Source organism: Macaca fascicularis, chromosome 5 (assembly GCF_037993035.2).
Source record: "Macaca fascicularis isolate 582-1 chromosome 5, T2T-MFA8v1.1".
Taxonomy (NCBI): Eukaryota; Metazoa; Chordata; class Mammalia; order Primates; family Cercopithecidae; genus Macaca; species Macaca fascicularis.
In genome coordinates this window covers 161,182,505-161,208,983 of record NC_088379.1, presented here as the reverse complement: position 1 = coordinate 161,208,983, position 26,479 = coordinate 161,182,505, and the positions used below count along the sequence as shown (strand labels likewise).

The 26,479-nt window shown below is 35.5% G+C and overlaps 1 long non-coding RNA gene across 2 annotated transcripts; it reads right to left on the bottom strand.

Annotated features, from left to right (window-relative positions):
* Positions 1 to 1,314: 1,314 nt before the first annotated feature.
* On the bottom strand, positions 1,315 to 13,039 carry LOC135970826 (uncharacterized). 2 transcript variants are annotated; one of them, XR_010586677.2, is made up of 3 exons: positions 12,931 to 13,039; positions 9,032 to 10,081; positions 1,315 to 4,737 (listed from the first exon to the last, which is right to left on the bottom strand). It is a non-coding gene; the product is annotated as an uncharacterized lncRNA (long non-coding RNA). The 2 variants fall into 2 exon arrangements; XR_012435361.1 differs by having other exon boundaries at positions 9,887 to 10,081.
* Positions 13,040 to 26,479: the final 13,440 nt, after the last annotated feature.

Below are 26,479 nucleotides of genomic sequence, written 5' to 3'. Positions count from 1 at the left end.
TGCAGGCATAGTCAAGAGAGAGACACGCATGCGAAAGGGGGTTTGGGGCTGCTACCTTTATGTGCTTTTTTTTTTTTTTTTAACAAAGAGGTGGAACATTTATGAAGATTCCTGGAAAAAGATACAGATTTCTTGAAACTGTAGTGTCACCCATTTTCCCACCAAATATGGGTGTTCCCAGAACTGTCATGGCACTGGTGGGTATGTGATTTGTATGTTATTAAGTGTATAATGAGGTCCTATATGAAGCCTATGTCAAATCCAGCCCATGTTGGGTCCTGTCCGTCTTAGCCAGCTTGGTCCACACTATTTTTCAAGGTTTTATCAGCCCTTAACGTCTGCAGCTATGTCAAGTTTCCTTTTGCTAGTCATGTGAACCTGTTGCCCGGAATTTTCCATCCTCTTGTGACTACCCAGTATTATTCCTTTATCATTTTCATTACCTTTTAAATGGTCTTGGTCTTCCAAGAGACTGTTTTATGCGAAAACTGAGGAGAAAGAAAAATGGTTATGGGAGATAGAGTTTTTCCCTTCTTTTAAATATACCTATACCATTAGGCCCAACATTGTTATCTGTAAAACTGGAAGAGAAGAGTAGTCCAGATGACCACAAACACCTATATAAACCTAGTGAGACATCAGGGATGCAAATATGTACAACTATTCCATATGATGATTAAAGTTATATAGATGCATATAACATTGATAAAGTTACGAGAAATGATTTAAGGTCAAAAACAGTAAGAGATAGAAACTCTAGTGGAGGGGTCAGCCTATGGATCAAATCCAGTCTGGTGCTTAAATTTCATAAAGATAGATTTATTGCACTATTAGGTTGGTGCAAAATAATTGTGGTTTTTGTCATTACTATTAATGGCAAAAACTGCAATTACTTTTGCACCAGCCTAATATAACATGTCCATCATTTACATATTATCTGTGGCTGCTGTTCATACTACAACTGTAGAGTTAAGTAATTACAACAGAGTCTGTATGCCTCACAAAGATGAAATGTTTACTATTTGGCCTTTTATAGAAAAAAGTTGGTTGATCCCTGCAGTAAGGTACGAAAACTGTTGCTATGTTTATTTAGGCTTGAAACTAATCAACTCAACCAGGGTATGTGCATATCAATGAAAGAGAAAAATATATTAAATGTTCTAGATTTACTATTATTTCAATACAGCAAATATTTTTTTAAAATTTCACGTGGAATTTGATTAAAAGGACTGAAAACGTTTATCATTAGTTTTTGAAATGAATTAACTATTATTTTTAGGGTTTCTCATGTATTTATAGTCAAATACTCAAAAATTGTTTGGAAATGTCACAGTTACTTTATTTGAAATTTAATGTCTATTTAGTGGATGTTATGTAAACATTTGGAGGTCCTCCAAAAACAAACAAACAAAAAACAAACAAAACACTTATATTGAGGAAAATGTGAAATTCAAGGCCCTAGATTTCCTCCATATCATTGATATTGATAAGAGTCAGTGCCATGTTTGTAAATCATGATTGTAAATACATCAGCCATGTAAAGCTTATCACTTTACATTGTGATGAAATTTGCATGCACCTTCCTAGGATTAGATCAGCACTATGATTGCATAATCATGTGGTATTCATTCTGAAGTGATAAGCAGAATATTTAAAATGCAAACACAGAAACATGTTAAATAAATGGAGAAGAGAATATTAATTTTTGGGAGGTTTCTTCTCAGTTGAATGCCTTCCACCCACCACCCTAAATAACAAAGAATAAAGGGATAGACTTTTATATTGCTAGAAACTTGCTAAACAGATAGATGTTTACCCCTTAAGAATATAGTTTAGGTTAATAGTTCATCTCCTGATATAGTAGGAAGATTTCTGTGATTTAACAGAATGGCTCATCACTGAGTAACAGTTAAACACAGTTCCATTGACATGAAATTAGAGAATGTTATTTGAAGAACAAAGAAGGGCAAGTATATCCATCTTTTTTCTACCAATGTTCAGTTACTACAGAATCTCCTGGGCTATCTAGTAACTGCCCAAATTGCCTGTTACCATGATAAATTACATTTCAGTACAAGATGACCACAAGAATATGGTGAGGAACTGGTGCAAAGAGAGAAGAATGGTGAAAGAAGAATTCAAAGTCAAGGAGAATGGTTAGATTGGTGGAGGACATGGAGACAGAACAACAGAAGAACTAAGGAAAGAAAGTAATTACAGATTGTGTGTGATGATGGTACCTCACTTTGGTATTCAATTACCACTTGGTGTCCGCTATGCAAAGAGTTGTTTAATCAGCTATAACTGTTTATGCTTTGGTATTGACTCAAGTCACATATGCTTTTATGTGCTGATAAAAACATTGAAATTACTTTTGTAACTGTAGATGTCTTCAAATCTGATCTCCAATTGCTGTTGAAATTTGGTCAACATAATCTCCATGATGGTGAACACTTACTATTCCATTTTCCTATTAGGTCTTGTTTTCTCCTTTAATCATAATTGTCAACTCACCTGGTGACTGGTGTCCTGAATTTCATGTCCTTTTGATCTTGAATCTGCCACCTGTCTGGTTTTGATTCTACCCCGCTGCTCATATTCAGGCACAGTGTCTTCCACGTTTTCCTTTTGCTGCCATCTACTGGAAAACCAGTTACTTTATCTCAGACCCTCACTGACAACTTGCTTGAAACTATTTTGTTCCCCATACTTAATGCATTGCGTTGGCTGAAGCTGGGTCAGTTTTCCTGGAAGCCAACATACCCAAGCTGGTAGATCTGCTCCCATATCTGAGCTGTCTAATCATGCTGCAAGTAGCCAGGGACAAAAATACTAGAAGACTTGAAATGAAAGGGCCATAAAAATGAGACGATAAAAGAGTTTTTTCTTTCTGTTAATTTTACCGAACATGTATGTTTTTTAAAAATGTACGCATTTTGCCACATTCCCAAGGACCTGCTATCTGGCTGCAGAATGCTTACTAACATTAGGCTCATATTAGCGAGGAGGCCAGTTTCCATGTAGAGTTTATATAAAAGAAGCAAGTTAACATCGGCATTGGAGATGACAGACTTAACATTTAACTCTAGCATCGACATTAATAAGCAGTATTAATGAGGAATAATTAGATATTTCTAAGTCTTAGTTTCTTATCTTTAAAGTTGTGGTTATATTACCATCTAATAAAATTTCTGATAGAATATTTAGGTCAAATTATGTGAAAGCAAAATGAAATCATCCCCTTCATCTTTTTCTAGACATAGTTCTGGTCTATGACATCATCCCTGTATTTATCTCTCTTTCCAGCTTAGGCAAATTCTTTGTTTATAGAGGATGATGATTCATGTATGTCATTGCTTAACTGGACACAAGCCGAAGGTAAAAACAGAATCTACAAGTAAAATGGAAAAGGCTCTCAGGTTCTTTAGTACAGAGAAAATAATCATGTCATTTTTTTAAACCATTAATATGCAATTTAACTTGCATTTCAGTGATTTATACTATACCTCCGGGTTTTGATTTTAAGCTTTAAAAAGCCACGTTTAAATCATCAGAAGAGACATAGCTGATCAAGTTTAAAGAAGTCAGTTTCTAAGAAAAGCTCATTAATGGACTCTAAACCTAGTGACGTTTGTCAGCAATGTTGTTCTTTCTATTTCTTCAGCAAACACAGTGCTAAAAGTGCTTGATGATAATTACAGAATACAGCTATAATTGAAAAAGAAATGCTTGAATATTTTGAATGGTTACTGGTACTCTTATCCTATCTATGCCTCCATGAAAAATCCTGTTGAACATTTGCCAACTTGAATCAGTACCCACTTCATGTGGAGTAGATTAATTTACCCTTACAATCCCAATACATTAATAAACTTGGTCAACAAAAATGGCAAGGTGGCAACTGTAATGATTTAGACTCAGAATTTCTTGGATATTATTTTTTGTAAATGAAAATAACTAGAATAAAGTTTAAATGCTACAAATTAAGAATTTTTTTTCATAATAGTTAATGTTTACCTTGAAATCTGATATTTTCAAAACATATCTGCACAATTATAATTATTCAAGTACATTATGAGGATATTTCATATCCTTCCAGTGAGAACAAGAGTTGAGAGAATTTATTACAATGTGATAAAGAAAGTGAAAAAAATCTTGATTTCTGAGTCTTTCAAATGCTTTTATCTTCACATCACTTTAAATTATTTAGTCTCAGTGTCTCAGTCTGTTTGAGCTGCAATAACAAAATACCAGAGATCGGGTGGCTTAAGCAGCAGATATTTATTTCTCACAGATCTGAGGCTGGAAGTCCAAGAACAAGGTGCCAGCTGTCTCTGGTCCTGGTGAGTGCTCTCTCTCTCTGACTTGCAGACAGTGGCCCTTCTTGCTATGTCTTCACATGGCAGGGAGAAAGACAAAGAGAACTCTGTGGTATCTCTTATAAGAACAAGCACATTAGGCCAAGCGTGGTGGCTCACACCTGTAATCCTAGCACTTTGGGAGGGCGAGGCAGGTGGATAACCTGAGGTCGGCAGTTCGAGACCAGTCTGACCCACATGAAGAAACCCCTTCTCTACTAAAAATATAAATTAGCTGGGCATGGTGGCGCATGCCTGTAATCCCAGCTACTCGGGAGGCTGAGGCAGGAGAGTCACTTGAACCCAGGAGTCAGAGGTTGCAGTGAGCTGAGATTGAGTCATTGTTGCATCCAGCCTGCGCAACAGAGCGAAACTCCATCTAAAAAAAAAAAAAAAAAAAAAAGAACAAGCACATTAATTCTATTGGAGCAGGGCTACACCCTTGGGACTTCGTGTAACTTTAATCACCTCTTAAAGGTTCTATCTCCAAAGACAGAAGTATTTGGGGTTAGGGCTCTAACATGGAGTGGGATGCCTTGACCATAACACAAAACTCAGAGAAAAACATTATGCCAGTAACAAACAACTTTTTTCCAAAATATTAGAAATTTGTTTCTTGGAAAAATAAAATAAAATGTAAGGAAATAATTAAAAATCAATATGTTAAAAATTATATTAAGGAAATTTATGTGCTTTGATATACCCACATTACCAAGCAGTGTTTTCAAATGCTTTTTATATCATTTTAGGGGAAAGAAAACACTCAAAATATGTGTAAGGATAATCTGAGAATATTTAAATTAAGACATTTGAAATTAAGCCGGTAGCAAATAAGAAGTAGGGAGGAAGATATAGATTGTCATAATTTCAAGATATCAACAGATCTGAATAGAAGGTTTATTTGGAATTAACAGAACTTAAACTTCTTTATTATTAGCACAGAAATTTCACATATATTATCTAATTTCATCCCAGAGCATTTCTCTGAAAATAAAACATTTCAAGTAGAAGTAATATTTCCTACTCTCTTGAGGAAAGTACAGTCTAACATGATCATGAATTTGTTAAAGTTCCATTAATATGTGGGAACTTGTCCAATCATTCAGGTAACTATTTAAGGAAGTCTTTTAACTCTAAACACTATCAACTTTTGTGCTGCATTTTGTTAATAACTTTAAGATTGTTAGTGGGAAAGAGCAGCTAAGTAAATTTCAGTCAAATTAAGGATATTCACTCAGCTAGCTAGCCACTGAATTATTGCTTAAACTGTTCATTTTATCTTGTGTGTTGTCACTAAGACCTCTTCTCCTCGCCTTACTTTTTTGTTCTTACTTATTCTTCTTATTGTTAACTGAATAGAACATTTTCCTCCTCAAAGGGAAATAGAGAAAATCTGTAAACTATTTTATTTGCTTTTAGTCATAAATTACTTGTGTGTGTGACTTACTATTAATAATCTTTCTTTAAGGAATGCTGTGCATCTGAAGTACTGCTATAGTTCCCTGGAATTACTCCATAAATGACTCTTTCTGGTGCTTACAACCTCTTATCTCCACAGCACTCATCACTCAGTGCCAGGGCAGTGGATTTGCAGCAACATGATTTGCAACTAAGAACAGAACCCTCTTTGTTTCTGTTTAAATAATTACATCAATCTTGTCCTGCCTGTGCACTGGAATGAGTTTTAACATAAAGATGGAGAGATTCTAGATGCAATTTGAAAATAATGCTGGCAAATAGCTTTGTGACTTATTGTTTAAACCAAGCACACATTTGTTTAAGATATTTAATTAAACCAAGGAATAGTCATGCCATTGAATTAGGGGAAAAAACGGGAAATATATATGTACCCATTCAAAAGTCTGAAACATAACATTTTATAAGTATGCCTTTGACTTGATTTCACCATTTAAATGAATCTTCTTTTAGGAACACAACATTTGTCTTGGCTCCATTAAAATTCATTCCTAGAGTACGAGTAAAGGAGTTTTTCCCATTATAAGTTGCAGGCTTCTTCCAGCTTAACCTAATGAAAATAATAGCTTATTTCTGTTGTGAAGAGCCACTGTCCATAGTTGTTGTCAGAGATTTGGGGATGGGAGGTTGTTAATAAAAGTACAGAAGACCCTTAGGTATTCTCAGTTACAAGTGCAAGATAAGTGAACCCATGAATTTATGTGGAGTGGGTTCCATAAGACTACTCCTATTAAGCAATTAAGCATTAGAAATTAGTAGATAGAATTAAATTTTGACACACACTTTTTCTTAAAGCAAAAGCACTATGATAAAGAGGATACATGTTGTTTATTGAAAGGTTAAAACCAAAGCAAGTGCATAAAATCTAAATTTTTTCATCCTTCCTAATAAAGTTAACAATTTTTTCTTAGTGTTAAAAAATACTGTGGTAAGAAATAAATCGCGAACCTATGCAAGCATTAAGTCTTTTTCTACTTGATAAAAACCTTACAGAAAATAATTTTTAAAATTAGATAGATCATTTCTTTTCAACTATCTTACTAAATTCAACTTTTAACAATTTAGTTAAGAAATGTTTAAAACAGCACAAATTATAGAACATGAAAAAAATAAACTGAGTGAGGGCAGGGGAGCATTTTCTAAATAATAGATGAATTACACCACACAAGTAAATACAGAAAAGTTGGTTGAGATCCTGTTGGCATTTTAGGCACCTTAAAGCCGTTTGAAGGGAATGTCAATGTAAAAATAATAAATATAATAATAAGATGGTAAAATCATTGATTTGACTTCCTGCTCAGTGGAAGTGTGAAAATTGGAACTCATAGGCAGCAAATGAGAAAGGGATTGATTTGGGCCTTTGAAGTGAAATAGTATCTCCAGATAATTGTGTCATGGAAGCCACAGTGTCTAGGGTAGGCTCAGTAAAACATTGTGGATAAAGATATATATTATGGGAAGGATTTAGAAAAGTTAATATCGGAATATTTGAGCCATGGCTCATAGGCAAGGACCTACCATCTGGAGAACAGGATGATACAATGGTAGGTGTCAAGGAAAAAGTTGAAAGGAAATGGAGAAAATATAAAAATATTTCTGGGCCCAACAAGTAGGCAGAGACTTGATCATGGAAAATAACAGTTTGCTTAAAAACTATCAAAACTTATTTGGTAAAAAGTTAAACTATGAAGGAAAAAGTGTCAAAGTACCAGCCATTAATACATTATGGTTAATTAAAGGAAGAAGTGCTTCTATAAAAATCACATTGATTACCTTGTGATATGCAGTCAACATTATATTTACTTTAAGAATATATTTACTGCACTATTTTATATTGAATACCTAGTAATAATTGAATTGTTCCTTTGTTGTGTGGTGCCATCATAATGTTTTATCTTTCTCAAAAATAGAGTAGTTACATTTAAAATAAAAATAACACCCCAGAAAAAAAAAAATGAATATGTCAGATCTAAGTGAATAAAGCTAGCTAGACCATTTCACATGGAGGTTCACTGAAGTTGAGCTTTCCCTGTTTCTTGCCGGGCTAATTTTGCAATCTGTTCATGGCAGCAAGGTGGTCTCTAAGCAAAAGTTTCACATTCCTTTCTAATGCGTTAGCTTTCCAGCCTATTACAGCAATATCAGCTGTCTTTTAAATCAAGCAAAGATAAGTGATATGTTAGAGAATATTTCCTGTAATATCTTGGGTTTAGCGTAGATTTAGTCTTTTTGTCCTTTGATAACTCCTTTGGTAACTGGGAGCAGTTAATGATACTGTCACTGTTTCTGACCTAAAAAAGTAGAAAATAAATTACTTAAAGTACTAGATTATTACAATATTGATGCTCATTTGAGTCTTAAATGTGACGTTAATGGTTACTTCAAAATTATTTGAGTTGGTTAACTTAAAAAAGTTGAATGTTCTACCATTAAATATATTTTTTTAAATCTTTACTTCTTAAGAAAAGTCCTATATGTGCTGGTTTACTTTCTTTTTATTATAAAAATTTGTTTTTTCTTGAAAATTTTGCCTCATTTAAAAATTTATGTCTTTAAAGAATTTATTTTTACTAGCATGAGAGTTATTTAATCACTTGTGTATATAATCTACTTCCTTACAAAATAAAATGATAAACTCTGTGGTGGTGTCCGTTATCCCTGGCTATGTTGTATGCTGATATCATACACTAGAAATAAAAGATAAGGAAAAAAAAAAGAAAATATGTGTGAGAGTGTGTCCATATAAACATACAAGTCCCCGAAAACTAAACAATGGGCTTGATTATTTTTCCCCCAGTCTTGACTGAATCAATATCATCCAATTGAGTATTTGGGGTAAACATAATGTCAAGCCATAGTCAACACTCAATTGGGCTCCACGAAGCAGTCAAATCTGACTCAGGTTCAGATTATGTCCATTGGTTTATGGGGTCCACTCCTATGGCAGAATATGTTAACAAAATCTAAACCTATGTAAAAGTTACCAGAATAAAAATTGAGTCACTTGTGTTTAAAATATCCTGGCAAATAGATCCATGAAAGGTCATGAAGAAAGGAGTCTCATGCGTGATTGACAGCAAAAACTATCACAAAAAATTCTTCAAAACCCACAACTGTATTAGTCTGTTCTCACGCTGCTAATAAAGACATACCAGAGACTGGGTAATTTATAAAGCAAAAATGTTTAATTGACTCACAGTTCCACAGGGCTGGGGAGGCCTCACAATCATGGCAGAAGGTGAATGAGGAGCAGAGTCTCGTCTTACATGACGTCAGGCAAAAGTGCTTGTTCAGGGGAACTTCCATTTATAAAACCATCAGATCTCCTGAGACTTACTACCAGGAGAACAGTTGGGGGAAATTGCTCCCATTATTCAATTATCTCCACCTGGCCCCGCCCTTCACACATGGGGATTATTACAATTCAAGGTGAGATTTAGGTGAGGACACAGCCAAACCGTATCAACAACATTGCACAAACGCCATCACAACCAAACACAAAATATACTTTGGCAAAACATCTGCCCAACAATTGCCTGTTCAAACTTGAATTGGTGCCGCCCTTGTTATTGGTTCTTATAGCCAAGAATAATTATCTCAAAACAATTATGTTACCCTCCTCATTTTTCCTTTAAAAACTTTTGTCTTGCTTTACCTCCCTGAACACGAATATAGTTTACTATGAAATACACATCTCCATTGCAATACCTTATTCTTTGAATAAATATCATTTTCTTTTAGGGAGCCTCTCTGTGTTACTTAGGTTGACACCTCAAAGTTAGTTCATCCAAAGAAGATAGTGGTACTAATTTTCTTTCTCCATTCTACAAAGTATTTTTTTTTACTGCCTTTGCAATATTTTATGCATAATGAATTTGTATATCTCCAGTACTCATGTTCATAGGTTATGATCCTCCATTAGTTGAATTTGGAGTAACTCCAGGCTCCTGAAGGTCTGGGTTCTGTAGTGGATCTTACATAATCAAAGAGCTGTATCTTCAAGTGCCAGTACTGTAGTCATTAGATTTATTTACCAATATTCTGTTCTCTACCTTTTGGAGCACCTGGCAGAATTGTGTTTCTTCACTTTTGTAGATGTGGTTTGCTACAATTTGCTCTGGCCCATGAAATGTGAGTACAAGTGAACTATCTTGAAACTTTCAACAGAAGTTTTCGGAGCCAGCTTCTTCACTGTATTCCCTTTTTTCTCTGTCTCCATAACTATCAGTGTCTCATCAGCTTGAGTCCTGCAATGAAGACAACAGACGTAGAGCAGACAAGTACTATGAGTGAAATTTAAATTTATTACGTGTAATCCACTGAGATTCAGGGTTATAATCTCAGTACCTGGCTCTCCTGGCTGTTGGACTCAAACAACTAAGATTTGAAGTTTGTTTCCAGATTAAGAAAAGGTTTATAGTAGAAAAATATGATAGTGATATAAACAGCTTTTTTTAAAACAAGAAAACTAGGTTTTCCTGAAAAGGTGATTCCTCTGGAAACAGTACTTTCCATATTGACATGTTCATAACCAGACCCAGTTCAGTCATTGAAATTGCCTATAACTGAACACATTTTTTCTTAATAATAGCAACTTCATATGATTCAAACCAGTAAGTGTCCTAATGATATCACATTATCTTTGTGTATCAAAGAGAACCACACATTGTGTTTTAGTGAGCTAAATGTTAAATATAAATAAGATTACTCACATTTAGTATTTGCTTAGAGTTTCATTTCATTTCATAAATGCCTTGTGTCGAGGCCATTTAAAAGTTAGGCAAAACAACACAGTGTGATTAGAAAACATTTGCCTTTTGTAGACATGATGTAACGCATTTTTTAAAGCTTTTGTTTTTTAACACGTTAATGGTTGGTGGCTGCAAGACACATTCTCAAGGGTAAAGATAGAATTTATTACACTCAAAATACTGTGACCGAAGCTATTATGTTGATTTTGACAGTTTTGCCAATGAAAAATAAGATAATTAATTAACCAATATGGCTTACTATGTTAAAGAGAGATTGCAAAATGATTAAAATTTAATTTTTCATTTTCAGAATGAGAGTATTTTCAGTAAAAGAAAACACATAAAATATTTTACTATTACTCAGTTTTTCAGTTATTGAAATAATATTTCGTTAAGGACAACTCAAATCTACCATGCTGAAACAGCTTACAGGAGCTGTTTCAAGGGGGACAGCAAAATCATTTCATTAGTCCACTACCCCTTTGTTTCCAAACTATACCAAAGTAAAGTCAAATTTAAGGTTCTAGTTCCACATCCTTTCTAAAAAAGTTAAAAAATTACTTATAAAACTTTAGAATTCCCAGATGTAAAATCACATAAAGCTCTTCGGATATCAAATGCTGTAGCACGTACCAAAGATTTTGATGAGTTAAGTGTAAATGAATCAGTAACATGAGGATTAAATTTCTTCACAAATACACAAGAGCTGAAAAAATTAGGAAGAGTGCCTTGGCAGTATTCAATTGGGTTTTGTCACATCCAAAGGGTTTTAAAACTGTTTTGAAGTTCTCCTGAAACCAAAACCTCACTGTATTTTTTAAATAATTTTTGATCATCATTTGTTACTAATCCAAATTTAATATTGTTTCCAAGTTCTATTGGTGGTAAACAAATAAAAAAGTGGCTCAGACCAGAACCACAAATTCACTTTTATAACTAATTTTTATAGCATTGGGAACTTCATTGCACCATTTTCCTACAGCGTTTCCTAGAGTTATAAAAATTAAAAGCAGAATTTCAGTAAATAATAAAAACCAAAATAGACAACAAATAATCTAACTCCACAGACTCCTATATTTTCTCAGTTTATAGCACTCTTTTATAATATCTAAGTAACATTTTCAATGTCCCCAGGCCAAAAATCTCTAACCATTTCATTTATCAAGTGGTTAGGGCCACACAACGTAATAACCTTTAATACCCCAACAACTTAGTAGATATTTGAAAAAAAAATGCTATACATAAATTAAAAGAAAAATTAATATTTTTATTTTACCTTTAAACAACACTTGATAATGGGTTATGTGTATCAGTTAGGTACTACAGAACTTCTTAATCTTTGAAATCTAATTGGACAATGTCAAACTTATTTCCTATTTCATGCTGATTTTCTAACAATATTTGGCTTTTGTTGGAGATAATAATGGAAAATCTAAGCTCAAAAAGATATAAGATCATTGAAAAGACTGTGTCATAATCTGATTTTGGAACTTTAAACTCTCTTAAGCTAGTAGTTTAGATAATGTCCAAGAGATGTTTAATGTTTCTGTGTTTCTATGAAAATTTAAAATATACCGTGGCACCTGTATGAGTTCACCATGGCACCCCACAGTGCCTCACTAAACAGTTAGGGAACTGTGGGCTTTATCAATTGCATTAACTTTAATTTACTAAAAATTAAATTAAAAAATTAGTTGCTCATTTATGTTAGCTACATTTTGGAGACTCAGTAGCCACATCAAGTACGCTACCATATTGGACAGCACAAATATAGACCTTTTCCATCAATATAGAAAGTTCTATCCAACAGCAGTAATCAAACTGACATGACTTGCTAAATAAATATGATGTGGGATTTGGGAGAAAGACAATAGTTTAGGATGATGTTTGGCCTGAGTAACTAGAAAAACAGAGTATACTGATATTGGAAAAATGTGAGAAAAGCAGGTGTGGAGAGAACACCAGGACCTCAGTTTTGGCAATGTTAAATGTACTACATCTTTTAGGCATCTAGATAAAGATCTCAAACAGGCAATTAGATATATGAGACTGGATTCAAGGGAGAAGTCCAGGCTGGATAGCCAAACCAAGTTTTACTATGTGCCAGGCACTGTTCTGAACACTTGAATAACCCATCCAATTTTCACAAAAACTTTATAAGCTGAGTACCTAATCCCTGTTTTATAGATAAAGAAACCAAGGCACAGAGAAAGATATTTCATATTAATAGTGAAGAGCTGTCTCTTCCACTACAGGAAATAAATCTGTGTCTTAGTTTGGGCTGCTGGAATAAAACATCATAAACTGTGTGACTTAAATAAAAAAAGAAGAAATTTATTTCTTACATTTCTGGAGGCCAGGAAGTTCAAAACAGGGCACCAGCATACTCAGTATCTCGTGAGGTCCCACTTCCTCAAAAAGCTCCTTCTTGCTGTGTTTTCACATTATGAAAGGAATGAGCAACCTCTTGCAGTTGTAAGAGCACTAATCCCATTCATGAGAGCTCCACCCTCATGATCTATTTACCTCCCAAGGGCTCCGTCTCCTATACCATCACTTTAGGGCTAAAGATATCAACACAGGAATTTCTTAGGGGTGGGAGAGTCGGGACACAAACATTCAACCACAGTGGCTATTTGCAAAAATAAAGCCAAAGTAAAACAAAAACAAATAAGAGATGAAAAAAAAAAAAAAGAGAGAGAGAGAAGAGAGATTCTGATTCTTTCAGGATTCTTCTTGATTCAGGGAGCTAATCCAAGGATTGTTACTAACCAACTGTTGCAACAATAAAGTCCCTTTTTAGCTTAAGGTAATTGCAACCAAAAAATGTCTTAAATAATACAATCTATGAGCATTTTGTTTTAAATCTTAGCAAGATCATGTATGTATAAGTTATATAATATTTTATTTCATCTATGATATAATTACTCCAAGAAATAATTTTAAAATAAAGCTTGTCCTTTCTCCTAGCTTATGTTAAACCTAACTTTTAAAATATTTCCTAAAGAAATTCTTACTTCTTTTTGTCTGTATTATTATTTATTATATATTATAATTAAAATCTTTATTTTTCTTACATAAACTTACCGAGCTATAACTTAGATTTACAAACATGCAAGAAGTGGTAGCCTACGGTTGACAAAGTGAAAATACCTATTAGTTTACAGTTTCATAAAATGAACATACTCATGTACTCAGCATATAGATTAAAAAGCAGAAGCCGCCCTCATACAATACAGTGCAATTATTATCCCTTCCACTCCCAAGGATAACTATTATCCTGAAATCAAACAACAGTAAGTTTCTCTTACTAGTGTTTAAATTCTATGTAAGTAGAATGATAACAGCATACAGCCTTTTGTGTCTAGTTTCCTTTGGTCAACATATTGTTATATATGTTGTAGTTCATGGATTTTTGAACTCCCAGTTCCTTTCTTACCACTGTCTTCCTATTCCTGTCCCAAAGCGGGGTAGGAACTAGAAGAAAAATGGGAACAAAATGTGAATCACTGGTCCATAGCGATTGGCACATGTTGCAAGTTCCTTCCTTAGGTCTCATAATCTTCATTGGCTCTCTGCATCTCTATCTGGACTTTTAGATCTGTCACTTGAGTCATTTCTTTTTCGTGAAGGGTAACACTTGTTCTCAGCTGAGTAATTTTCTTGTGTGGCTTACGGGCAGTATAATTGTAAGGGCATAAGGGAGTTCACCAATCTCTTTTCACTGTGTACTGTCACCTTGTGGGCCTGCTGTGAATCTTATTGGGGTTTATTCCAATAAACAAAAACCATGCTCACAAATGTCTTAAATTAAAGTCCTTAAGCTTCTCTTTATAATGTCTTTTGTGTGACCAAATACTCCTCTGAGGAACTGCCATTGATCTTTCTGACAGCTTGCCCAAAGATGTTACAGTCCCACTCTCAGATTCATCTCTAGGTCGTGCTTTTTTAGTAATACCCTGAAATTAATCAGAAGATACATCTTAATTTTAGCATCATTTGCAAATTAAAGAGGTCAAAAATTTCCCAAACCGTCAATTTTTGGCTCCTTATTTTAAACAGTCCTTCTCTCAATGTTGTGCTCCCTTAACAATAGACAGAAAGAAGAAATCAGGCAGCACCTTCAGCATGTTGTTCGAAAAGCTTCTTAGCTGCGTCGTACCGTTCATTAGACACACTTTCTACATTTCACATTCCTGCAGGGGATCGTGTTGGTAAACTTTCTGCCACTGCATACCAAAGATTCCCCTGTCCTCCAATTTCCAATAACATCTTGGTAACTTGTTTTTGAGCTCTCCCTGACAGCATCTTTAAAGTCCAGATTTCTGCTAACAAGTTCTTCAATGCAATTTGGGCTTTCTCTAATGAGCTCCTCAGAATAACTTCAGCCTCTTTCTTTTGCCTGGATAGAAAACCACTCCCACATTTTTAGCCACTAACATATTTGTACGGCAACACTCTTACTTCTAGGTACCAAAATATGTATCAGTTACCTATTGCTATGTAAAAACTTACCTCAACACTGAGCCACTTAGTTCAACAGACATTTATTATCCCATCTTTTCTGTAGATCAGAATCTGAGCACAACTTGGCTGTGATTCCTTTGACTGAGTTTCTCAAAAAGTATCCGTCAAGGTGTTGGACAGGGCTATGGTCATCTCAAGGATTTTTTTTTTTTTTTTTTTTTTTTTTTTTGAGACAGTCTCTCTGTGTTGCTCAGGCTGGAGTGCATTGGCACCATCTCAGCTCACTGCAAACTCTGCCTCTCAGATTCAAGCAATTCGCTGCCTCAGCCTCCCAAGTAGCTGGGATTACAGGCACCCGCCACCATGCCTGGCCAATTTTTGTATTTTTAGTAGAGACGGGGTTTCACCATCTCTAGGCTTGCTCTTGAACTCCTGACCTCGTGATCCACCTGCCTCAGCCTCCCAAAGTGCTGGGATTACAGGCATGAGCCACTGCGCCTGACCGATCTCAAGGATTAATTCCCCAGTGCACTTATGTGGCTGGAGAAAAAGAACAGTCAACACAGTCAACATTTCTTGAAAACGTGCTCGTGATAGGACTCCTTTAAAAGACACTGATGGTATATTCTAGAAGGAGAATCCTAATATCTGGAGTACTTTAGCAAAATGTGCAGGGTCTTTTTAAGTTTGCATCTGGTAAACAAAACTTGTATCAATGGATCTATGCCATATGGCTCCTAGGAAAATGTCATATAAGCTATGTGACTATCAGAGTATCAAATGGAAATATTTAAAAATCAAAACAACTCTGCTATGGTCTGAATGCTTGTGTTCCCCTCATATTTGTATGTTGAAATTATCTTCCCCATCCCCTCCATCCCACCCCCAACCACCACCAACGTAATGGTATTAGGAGATGAGACCTCTGGAGAGGTGATTAAGTCATGAGGGCAGAGCCCTCACAAATGATATTAGTGCCCTTATAAAATAGGCCCAGCGGAGCTTACTTAAATGTTCCACCATATGAGGACACAGTGAGCAGGCACCATCTACAAACAGAAAGCTGGCTCTCACCAGACATCCAATATGTTAGTACCTTGATCTTGGACTTCCCAGTTTCCAGAATTGTGAGAAACTACTTTTTGTTGTTTGTAGGCTAACCAATCTATGGCATATTTTATAACAGCCCAAATGGACTAAGGCAAACTCTTTCTCTCCTAAGTAAGCATACACAGCTTACAGATCTCGCATGTTATTCCGTACCAGTGTATAGTGATGTGGCAAAAAGAAGGATCTGACAACATAGTATTGATTCTTCCTGCATTTCCTGTGCCTTGTGATTACCTGTATTCTTAAAATAACCAATAAAACTTAATATTTAGTAAAATCTCTGGTTTTCTTAAACAGTGACTTGACTCTCTGCTCTTTAATTTATCTTAGAAACTACCCAAAGATAAATAAAACCTGCAAAATAAAGCAGTGAAATCAAGTTCCCTAATGATAAGATATTAGAGGTATTCTCAAGAACAAAGACATTATTTGACTTTCTCTCTCTCTCTCTGTGTGTTTTCTTAAATATATGTAGAGAGAGTATCTGAGTTCATAAAACTTAGAAATTTATAATTTTTTTAATTTAAAAACTAAATAAAAAGCTAAGAGCTTTGTACACAAAGGCAACCTTTAATATCAATTAACTTTTAAAAAGACAATTTCTTAAACAGAAAATTAAAAGAGAGAAAAATATGTGACCAGTCACTGGGAAAAAATTGAAAAATAGATGGCACAAATACAAATTTAAGAAACATGTAACAATTTTTATCCATCAGATATTAAAGAAGGTTTTTCCCAAGGGATGATGTCCAAAATTTTCTAGGGAAACCAATGCAGGATCAAAGTGGCAAACCTGCAGCCAGCATCATACTAAATGGAGAAAAGATGAAAGCAGTCCCCCTAAAAACTGGAATACGACAAGGAGGGATGCCCAGTCTCATCACTCCTATTCAGCATAGTACTGGAAATCCCAGCCAGAGCAACCAGGCAAGAGTAAATAAAGGCATCCAATTGAAAAAGGGGAGGTCAGATTATCTCTGTTCACAGATGACATGATCTTGTACCTAGAAAATCCTAAAGATCCCTCCGAAAGACTTCTAGACCTGACAAACAACTTCAATAGTGTATTAGGATACAAAATTAAGGCACAAAAATCAATTGCATTTTTATGCGACAACAAAGCTCAAACTAAGAACCAAATAAGGAACTCATTCCCATTTACAATAGCCACACAAACACAAAACATGTAGGAATACATTTAACCAAGGAGGGGAACAACCTCTATAAGGAGAATTAGAAAACACTGCTGAATGAAATCAGAAATGACGTAAACAAATGGAAAAATATCCCATGCTTATGAATAGGAAAAATCAGTATCATTTAAATGGCCATACTGCCTAAAGTAATCTACAGGTTTAACATTATTCCTCTCAAATTGCCAATATCATTTTTCACATAATTAGAAAAAAACTATTATAAAATTCATATGGGACGAAAAAATGAGCCTGAATAGCCAAAGCTATCCTCAGCAAAAAGATCAAAGCCAGAGGCATTACATTACATTACCTGACTTCAAATTATACTGCAAGGCTAGGGTAACCAAAACAGCATGATACTGGTACGAAAAAAACACACATAAATCAATGCAACAGAATAGAAAACCCAGAAATAAAGCCACACACCTACAACCAACTGATCTTCAACAAAGTCAACAAAAATAAATAGTGAAAGGCCATCTTATTCAATAAGCGGTGCTAGGAAAACCGGCTAGCCATATGCAGAAGAATGAAACTGGATCCCTATCTCTCACCACATACAAAAACTAAATCAAGATGGATTAAACATTTAAATATAAGACCTCAAAGTAAAAATGTTAGAAAAAAAGCTTGGAAAAACTCTTTTGGGCATTGGCCTAGGCAAAGAATTCATGAGGAAAACCCCAAAAACAAATGCAACAAAACAAAAATAGACATATAGGACTTAATTCAACTAAAGAGTTTCTTCAAAGCAAAAGAAATAATCAACATAGTAAACAGACAATGTACAGAATGAGAGAAAAGATTTGCAAACTATCAATCCAACAAAGGCCTAATATCTAGAATCTATAAGGAACTTAAGCAAATCAACAAGAGAAAAGCAAATAGCCCTGTTTAAAAGTAAGCTAAGGACATGAACAAACACATTTCAAAAGGAGACATCACTAATCATCAGAGAAATGCATATCAAAAGCACAATATGTACCATCCACACCAGTCAGAATGACTATTATTAAAAAGTCACAAAGGTAGCAGACGTTGGCAAGGATGCACAGAAAAGTGAACTCTTACACATTGTTGGTGGTAATTTAAATTAGTTCAACTCCTACAGAAAACAGTATGAAGATTTCTCAGGGAACTAGATATAGAACCAGCATTTGACCCAACAATCCTGCTACTCTCTACCCAAAGAAATAGAAATTGTTTTATCAAAAAGACACATGCACTTATATATTTATCGCGGCACTGTTCATAATAGCAAAGTCATGGAATCAACTTAAATGTCTGTAAATGGTGGAATGGATAAAGCAAGTGTAATGGAATACTATACAGCCATAGAAGAATGAACTCATATCCTTTGCAGCAACATAGATGAAAATGGAGGCCATTATCCTAAACAAAGTAACTCAGAAATCAAAAGTCCAATTCTATATATTCTCAAGTATAAGCAATAGCTAAATAATGGGTACACATGGACATAAAGATCACACTGGGGACTCCAAAAGTAAGCAGGGCAAGGGTTAAAAAATTCCTTATTGGGGCTGGACACTGTGGCTCACGCCTGTAATTCTAGCACTTAGGGAGGCCAAGGCAGGTGGATCATCTGAGATCAGGAATTCAAGACCACCCTGGCCAACATGGTGAAACCCCTGTCTCTACTGAAAACACAAAAAATTAGCCAGGTGTGGTGGCATGCACCTGTAATCCCAACTACTTGGGAGTCTGAGGCAGGGGAATCGCTTGAACCCAGGAGGCGTAGGTTGCAGTGAGTCGAGACTGTGCCACTGCCCTCTAGCCAAGGGGACAGAGTGACACTCTGTCTCAAAAGAAAAAAGAAAAAAGTGCTTATTGGGTACAATGTTCACTATTTGGGTGATGGGTTTACTAAAAGCCCAAACCTCAACATTATGCAATCTACCCACGTAACAAACTTGCACATGTACCTCTGAATCTAAAATAAAATAAAATAACAACAATAAAGTGCATACAGTTTATAGGTAGTGGGCAGTTTGACATTATGTAGGGAATAAAGAGGAGCATGATTTTAAAATTCTCCTTTGTTTTAACCAAGTATTTTCACTTCTATAAGCTTAGAGTCATATTTTGAGATATAGAGAGATTTGTGCATTAAAATGTTATTAGCACATAATATGAAACATAATTGTCCAAAAATAGAAGAATTTTATGAAGTATAACAATCCATAGCACCCATATGATCTCATAATTTAAAATTATAATCATAATAGTAATCACTATCAAATAATAATAGCCAATATTCACTGCATGTTTTCTAAATGCCAGGTATCATTTTCATATACCTATTTATATAGAGGTATATATGCCTTAGAGGTAGACTATATTAAAAGGTGTTATTTCTGGCTTGATTATGGGAAACTTTCATTATCTCTTTTGTATTCTTGTGTTTTTATGTTTTTCTATAGTAAGCTTTTTGTTTAATGATCATGAAAGAAATATAAAAATGAAAGGAACTAGAATGTTTTCATTTTATGCTGACTGACTAGGGTCTGACTGAGCCTCTCACAGAGAGATGCTAAATCAACCTATGAATTCTATATATTCTACTGTAGCAAAAGAACCACAAAGGCCAACTTTTCATTATCTCTCATTCCTTACCTTCAAGTCAAATATCACATTTTCAGAATTTTTAAATGCTTGCTATGTTTGTATTTTAAAAACCAGGGAGTGGCCGGGCGCGGTGGCTCAAGCCTGTAATCCCAGCACTTTGGGAGGCCGAGACGGGCGGATCACGAGGTCAGGAGATCGAGACCATCCTGGTTAACACGGTGAAACCCCGTCTCTACTAAAAAATACAAAAAATTAGCCGGGCGCGGTGGTGGGCGCCTGTAGTCCCAGCTACTCGGGAGGCTGAGGCAGGAGAATGGCGTGAATCCGGGAGGCGGAGCTTGCAGTGAGCTGAGATCCGGCCACTGCACTCCAGCCCGGGCGACAGAGCGAGACTCTGTCTCAAAAAAAAAAAAAAAAAAAAAAAAAAAAAAAAAAACCAGGGAGTGACTTTCAGAGCATATTTAGACACTGCATGGTTTACTGGTAATGAAGAGATGGTATTCTGTAAACTCGATTATTTACCTTTCACACTCTACTGAGAACTATGCTTCGTGCTGTGATACAAGGTTGACTAAATGAGTTATCTTAGGAAGAAAGAAGAGTGAATATTCCATCTTCTATATTGTTCTCTCAGTGTTTATTGCTCCAGACAGACTACAGAACAAATGTCCCACATTCCATTGGCAAAGAAAGAGATCCAGCCCCATACCGTCTAAAAAATTTACTTGAAAATCAGTTTAAAAAAAGATAAACAAGCCAACAAATTTAAATCTAGGCAAGAGAAAATTACAAAATTATATCTGGCTATATTTTCTATTCAGTTCTGATGTGCTAAATCATATTATTCAACATCATTTTAAATATTTATGGAGTGAGTACATTTTTTTTGTTTTGTTTTGTTTTTTGTTTTTTGTTTTTTGTTTTGAGACGGAGTCTCGCTCTGTCACTCAGGCTGGAGTACAGTGGCCAGATCTCAGCTCACTGGAAGCTCCGCCTCCCGGGTTTACGCCATTCTCCTGCCTCAGCCTCCCGAGTAGCTGGGACTACAAGCGCCCGCCACCACGCCCGGCTAATTTTTTTGTATTTTTAGTAGAGACGGGGTTTCACCGTGTTAGCCCGGATGGTCTTGATCTCCTGACCTCGTGATCCGCCTGTCTCGGCCTCCCAAAGTGCTGGGATTACAGGCTTGAGCCACCGCGCCCGGCCAGTGAGTACACGTTTTATCCATATTCCTACTATCCCAGTTTTAGGCAAGAACAACCTAACTTTTACTCCAGAAAAATAAGCTTCTAAGACCATAAACTTAAAGGGACTTGGTCCTGTCCTTAGGGAATTTAAATGAGCCAATTGATGGTAGAAATGAAAACAAGTTCTTCCAATGCGTGTAGCAAAGTTACCTCTTTGTACGAAGGTTAGACTTGATAACTTTGAAAAGACTCCCATCTTCGTGTTTCCAGGAGTCTATGATTTGATAAGTCTTGGCCTTCCTTCTCTCTCATTCTGTTTCCTGCCACAGTGGTTTGCAATCCATTTGGAAATACTTATAGAACCAGGGTCTAAAATGGTCAGCACTGACAATAGCACCTTTTAAAAAGTAATGAAACTATGTGCTAAACCAAATGATTCCTTAGTATGTCTTCTGTTATTTAAGATTTTTTTTTTGAACAAAGCATTTTGTAGTTTTAACTATAGCTCACTTTTATGTGATCATATTGGGTTTAATTAGCTCCAAGTGAGAACAAAGAGGGCCTATCTAGAGAAATCACACTGAATTTAATTTAGAATCCAAGTGCCAAAATATTGCATATTAGAAATTTTATATGTACAATTAATAGCCTACTCAGCGACATAGCAATATACAATTTAATTCAATACAAAACCCTCTTAGGTAATCAGAAATTGGTGTTTTAAATGACTTGTTTGTTATGATGTTTCTTCACTTGCATTTTAAGTATTAATCACCAGAGTTTATAAAATAAACATGGAAAAGAGGGCAACTCCTTTGGTGAAGTTACTTCAAAAGTGAGAAAGGTAGGAAAAATTAGGTCATTCAGCATTCTGTCTATAATTGCATTTCTCACTACTGCCTTAATTAGAACTGTTGAATCATTTTTGTTACTGCACATTCCTTCTCAACACGATTAGTTTATATTACTATGAGCAAACTCATTATCACCTTCTTTAACTTTGCTTTAAATTTAGTGGTTTAATTATCTGAATTTGCAATAGCAAGTGTACAACTTCAAGGCACCTAGTTTCATATTTCAATTTTCTAAAAAACACTGTTATAATGTAGGGAGATAACTTAGATACTTTTTCTGAAATGAGTGAAGTTATGTGGCATTATTTTGCTTCAAATGATTACAAAAAGGAAGGATTACTGAAAGAAATTTTTTTGAGTTAAACATTGTCAATGATCAAGAGATGATGAATAAAAACATTTATTTGTATTTTTTCTTTATATTTGTAACACATCAAACTAGATTAGTATTTCTACTGCATTTATTATGTACAGATGTGCACAGTTTTATGCAAATAATACAATGAAGAAAAGTGAAAAAACTTGAAAGATTTTGACAAGAACAACTAATCAGTGAAACTCTCCTCATTATTCTGCTTTAAAGTCAACATCAATCCAGACAAGAAAATATTGAAAAGGGAGAGGCAATAAATACAATAAAGTAATTCAAATAATGTCATTGGTCACTGTGGGGTTACTAAATCATTCCATACTCCAATTCGTTTCCTTATTCCCCTTTCTAAGCAATCTACAGTTCCTACTTGGGCTACCATCAATTTTACTCACCTTAGATGACTTTGCATCTCTTGGAATTCAGATAAATGGAATCACACAGTATACTGAGAAGAGAAATTTTAAGTTTCAATTTCTGTTTTTTGCCTGTAAACAATCCCTCAAACTAAGGGGTTAGCCTGTGTTTCCTCAAACTGAAGGGTTAATGTGACCATGCAAAGACCAATATTAAATGTTCTGGGAACTATGTCCAGAGATATTTTGTCAAGAATAATTATCAGTGGGAAAGACATACATTTCCTTTCACGTGTTTAAGCAGGACCAACTTGCAAAAAACAATATCATCACCTATGTTCCCCAAGCATTTAAGTCCATAGTGAGATATGACTACAGGTTTTAAGTAATCAGGCGCCTCCAAAGGTCTCTAATTTCTAGTCTTACTATGGATTAATTCATTTGACGCAGAGTTCCTATATAAAATAAGATCTGTCAATGCACTTCCAAATCACATTAGACACAAGACCTGCTGTTTTCCAAAAATTGATACATCTGAAAATTGAGAATACAATATTTAAGAATTAACTTTTCCAAGCATTGTAAAAGACATTGGATTGTGTTTATTTATCAAACACTCTATTACAAGACAAGTTTCATCTGAGCCATTGAATCTTGGTGTTCTTAGCAAACAGTCGCCTGAATTTTGAGTCTGTGTTTTCATCATTTCAGTTTTCCGAGAACCACCTTTTCCCATGGACTTTAGTCTATTGAGGAAAATAAATGTATAGAAGTTATCATGTAAGTAAATAAATGCTTATATGTAGGTCCCCACAGATTGCAATGAAGTTTGAGAGGATGCAGCAATAAGAATGCCCGTGGGAGAAATAGTGGTTATACACACAGAAGACAACATGTGATCTAACTCTTGTTACAAGATTATAAATGTGCAGAAAAGCTAGAAGGATTTTCTAAACAGAGGAAATAACATGGAAACAAGTGCTGTTCACCAAATAACATAACTATTTTTATAAGGCTATTGCAGGATATAATTTAAAAATGGTGAAAAATGCAGCCGGAGTAGTTGGTAGCGACGAGTTTGTGGGGTCTTGTGTGTTACACTGAGCAAAGTGATTTAATTCTTTGAAGTTTTTTTCAAACAAGATAGTAGAATCATCACGGTAACACTACAAAGGGTTGAGCTTGATGTATTCTCTTTTTCTGCCTGATGATCTGGCTCTTTGTCCCTACACAAATCTCGTCTTGAATTGTAATTCAAATGGTAATCCGCACATGTTAGGGGAAGGACCTCAAAGGAGATGATTTGATCATGGGGGTGGTTCCTCCATGCTATTCTTATGATAGTGAGTGAGTTCACACAAGATCTGATGGTTTTGTAAGGGGCTTTTCCCATCTTTGCTCTGCACTTCTCTCTCCTGCCACCACGTGAAGAAGAACATATTTGCTTCTCCTTCCACCATGATTGTAAGTTTTCTGATGCCTCCCCAGCCATGTGGAACTGTGAGTCAATTTAACCTCTTTTCTTTATGAATAACCCAGTCCTAGATATTTCTTCAAAGCAGCATGAGAACGGACTAATACACTGCCCTAACAAATTACCACAAGTTTAGTGGTTTGGACCAGACAGATTGTTTTTTTAAATTTTGTTTTATTTTATTTTATTTTATTTTAAGTTCCAGGATACATGTGCAGGACGTGCATGTTTGCTACATAGGTAAATGTGTGCCATGGTGGTTTGCTGCACCTATCAACCCATCACCTAGGTATTAAATCCTACATGCATAGGCTGTTTATCCTGACCTCTCCCTCCCCCAGCACTTCCCACCCTGACAGGCCCCAGTATGTGTTGTTCATTCCTTCTCTATTAAGTGGTACTGGGAGAACTGACTAGTCATATGCAAAAAAAGAAAAAAAAATTGAAACTGGACTCCTTCCTTATGCCTTATACAAAAATTAACTCAAGATGGATTAAAGACATAAATGTAAAACCCAAAACTATAAAAATCTTAGAAGAAAGAAAATCTAGGCAATACTATTCAGGACATGCACAAAGATTTCATGACAAAAACATCAAAAGCAACTGCAACAAAAGCAAAAATTGACAAATGGGATCTAAGTAAACTAAAGAGCTTCTGCACAGCAAAGAAACTATCATCAGAGTGAACAGACAACCTACAGAATGGGAGAAAATTTTTGCAATCTATCCATTTGACAAAGTTCTAATATCCAGAATCTACACGGAACTTAAACGAATTTACAAGAAAAAAATCCCAAAAACCCCATTAAAAAGTGGGCAAAGGACATGACCAGACATTTCTCAAAGGAAGACATTTATGTGGCCAACAAACATGAAAAAAAGCTCAACATCACTGAGAAATGCAAATCAAAATCACATTGAGATAACTTTTCACGCCAGTCAGAATGGCAATTATCAGAAAGTCAAGAAACAACAGATGCTGGTGAAGCTGTGGAGAAACAGGAATACTTTTACACTGTTGATGGGAATGTAGTTAGTTCAACCATTGTGGAAGACAGTGTGGCTGATTCCTCAAAGACCTAGAGGAAAAAAATACCATTTGACCCAGCAATCTCATTACTGGGTATATACCCAAAGGAATATAAATCATTATATTGTAAAGATAACATGTATGTGAATGTCCATTGCAGCAGTATTCACAATAGCAAAGACATGGAATCATCCTAAATGCCCATCAATGACAGACTGGATAAAGAAAATGTGGTACATACACACCATGGAATACTATGCAGCCATAAAGAGTAATGCAATCATGTCCTTTGCAGCGACATAGGTGGAGTTGGAAGCAATTATCCTCAGCAAGCTAAGGCAGGGACAGAAAAAGAAACACCACATGTTCTCGCTTATAAGTGGGAGCTGAACCATAGTCCATTCTCATGCTGCTGTGAAGAAATACCTGAGACTGGGTAATTTACAAAGAAAAGAGGTTTAATTGTTTCACAGTTCTGCATGACTTTGGAGGGCTCAGGAAACTTACAATCATGGTGGAAGGCACCTCTTCACAGGGCAGCAGGAGAGAGAATGAGTGCCAGCCAAGGAAATGTCAGACAGTTATAAAACCATCAGGTCTCGTGATACTCACTCATGATCATGAGAACAGCCCTGGGGAAATTGCCCCATGATTCGATTACCTCCATCAGGTCCTGCCATTGACATGTGGGGATTACAATTCAAGATGAGATTTTGGGTGGGGACACAGTCAAACCATATCAGGTAAATAAGCAGTAGTTTTATTAATTTAGTAAGCAAATGGCACAGTAGTTTTACTAATTTAATAAGCAAATGGCACCGTAGTTTTACTAATTTAATAAGCAAATGGCACATCAATAAGCAGCTGATGTGTGCTTTTCAATGTGGGTGATTTTGATTTAAGGTAGGCTGAGCACACTATCCTAAGAGTTCACAGTGAAGGAACACAGTTGCCTGACTTTCAGAATGCCTCCCAGTTCCTTCTTTCAAGCACTCATAAGGGCCGTCTGCATTCCCTGCCCTTGGATTCCTTTAGATACTTGGATACCTACTACACCTACTAATAAATTCCCCTTAGATGAAAGTTTGCTTGAGTGATTTTATGTTACTTAAAATGGAAAGCAAGTTGACAAAGATGACATGCATGCACATGCAGCTTAGTCTGTTACTTTAAAAAATTAATATTTTATATCACATTTCTTACTTGTTGGGGCTTCTGATTTGTTAAAGTTGACTTCTTAGCTCCATCATTAAAATTTTAT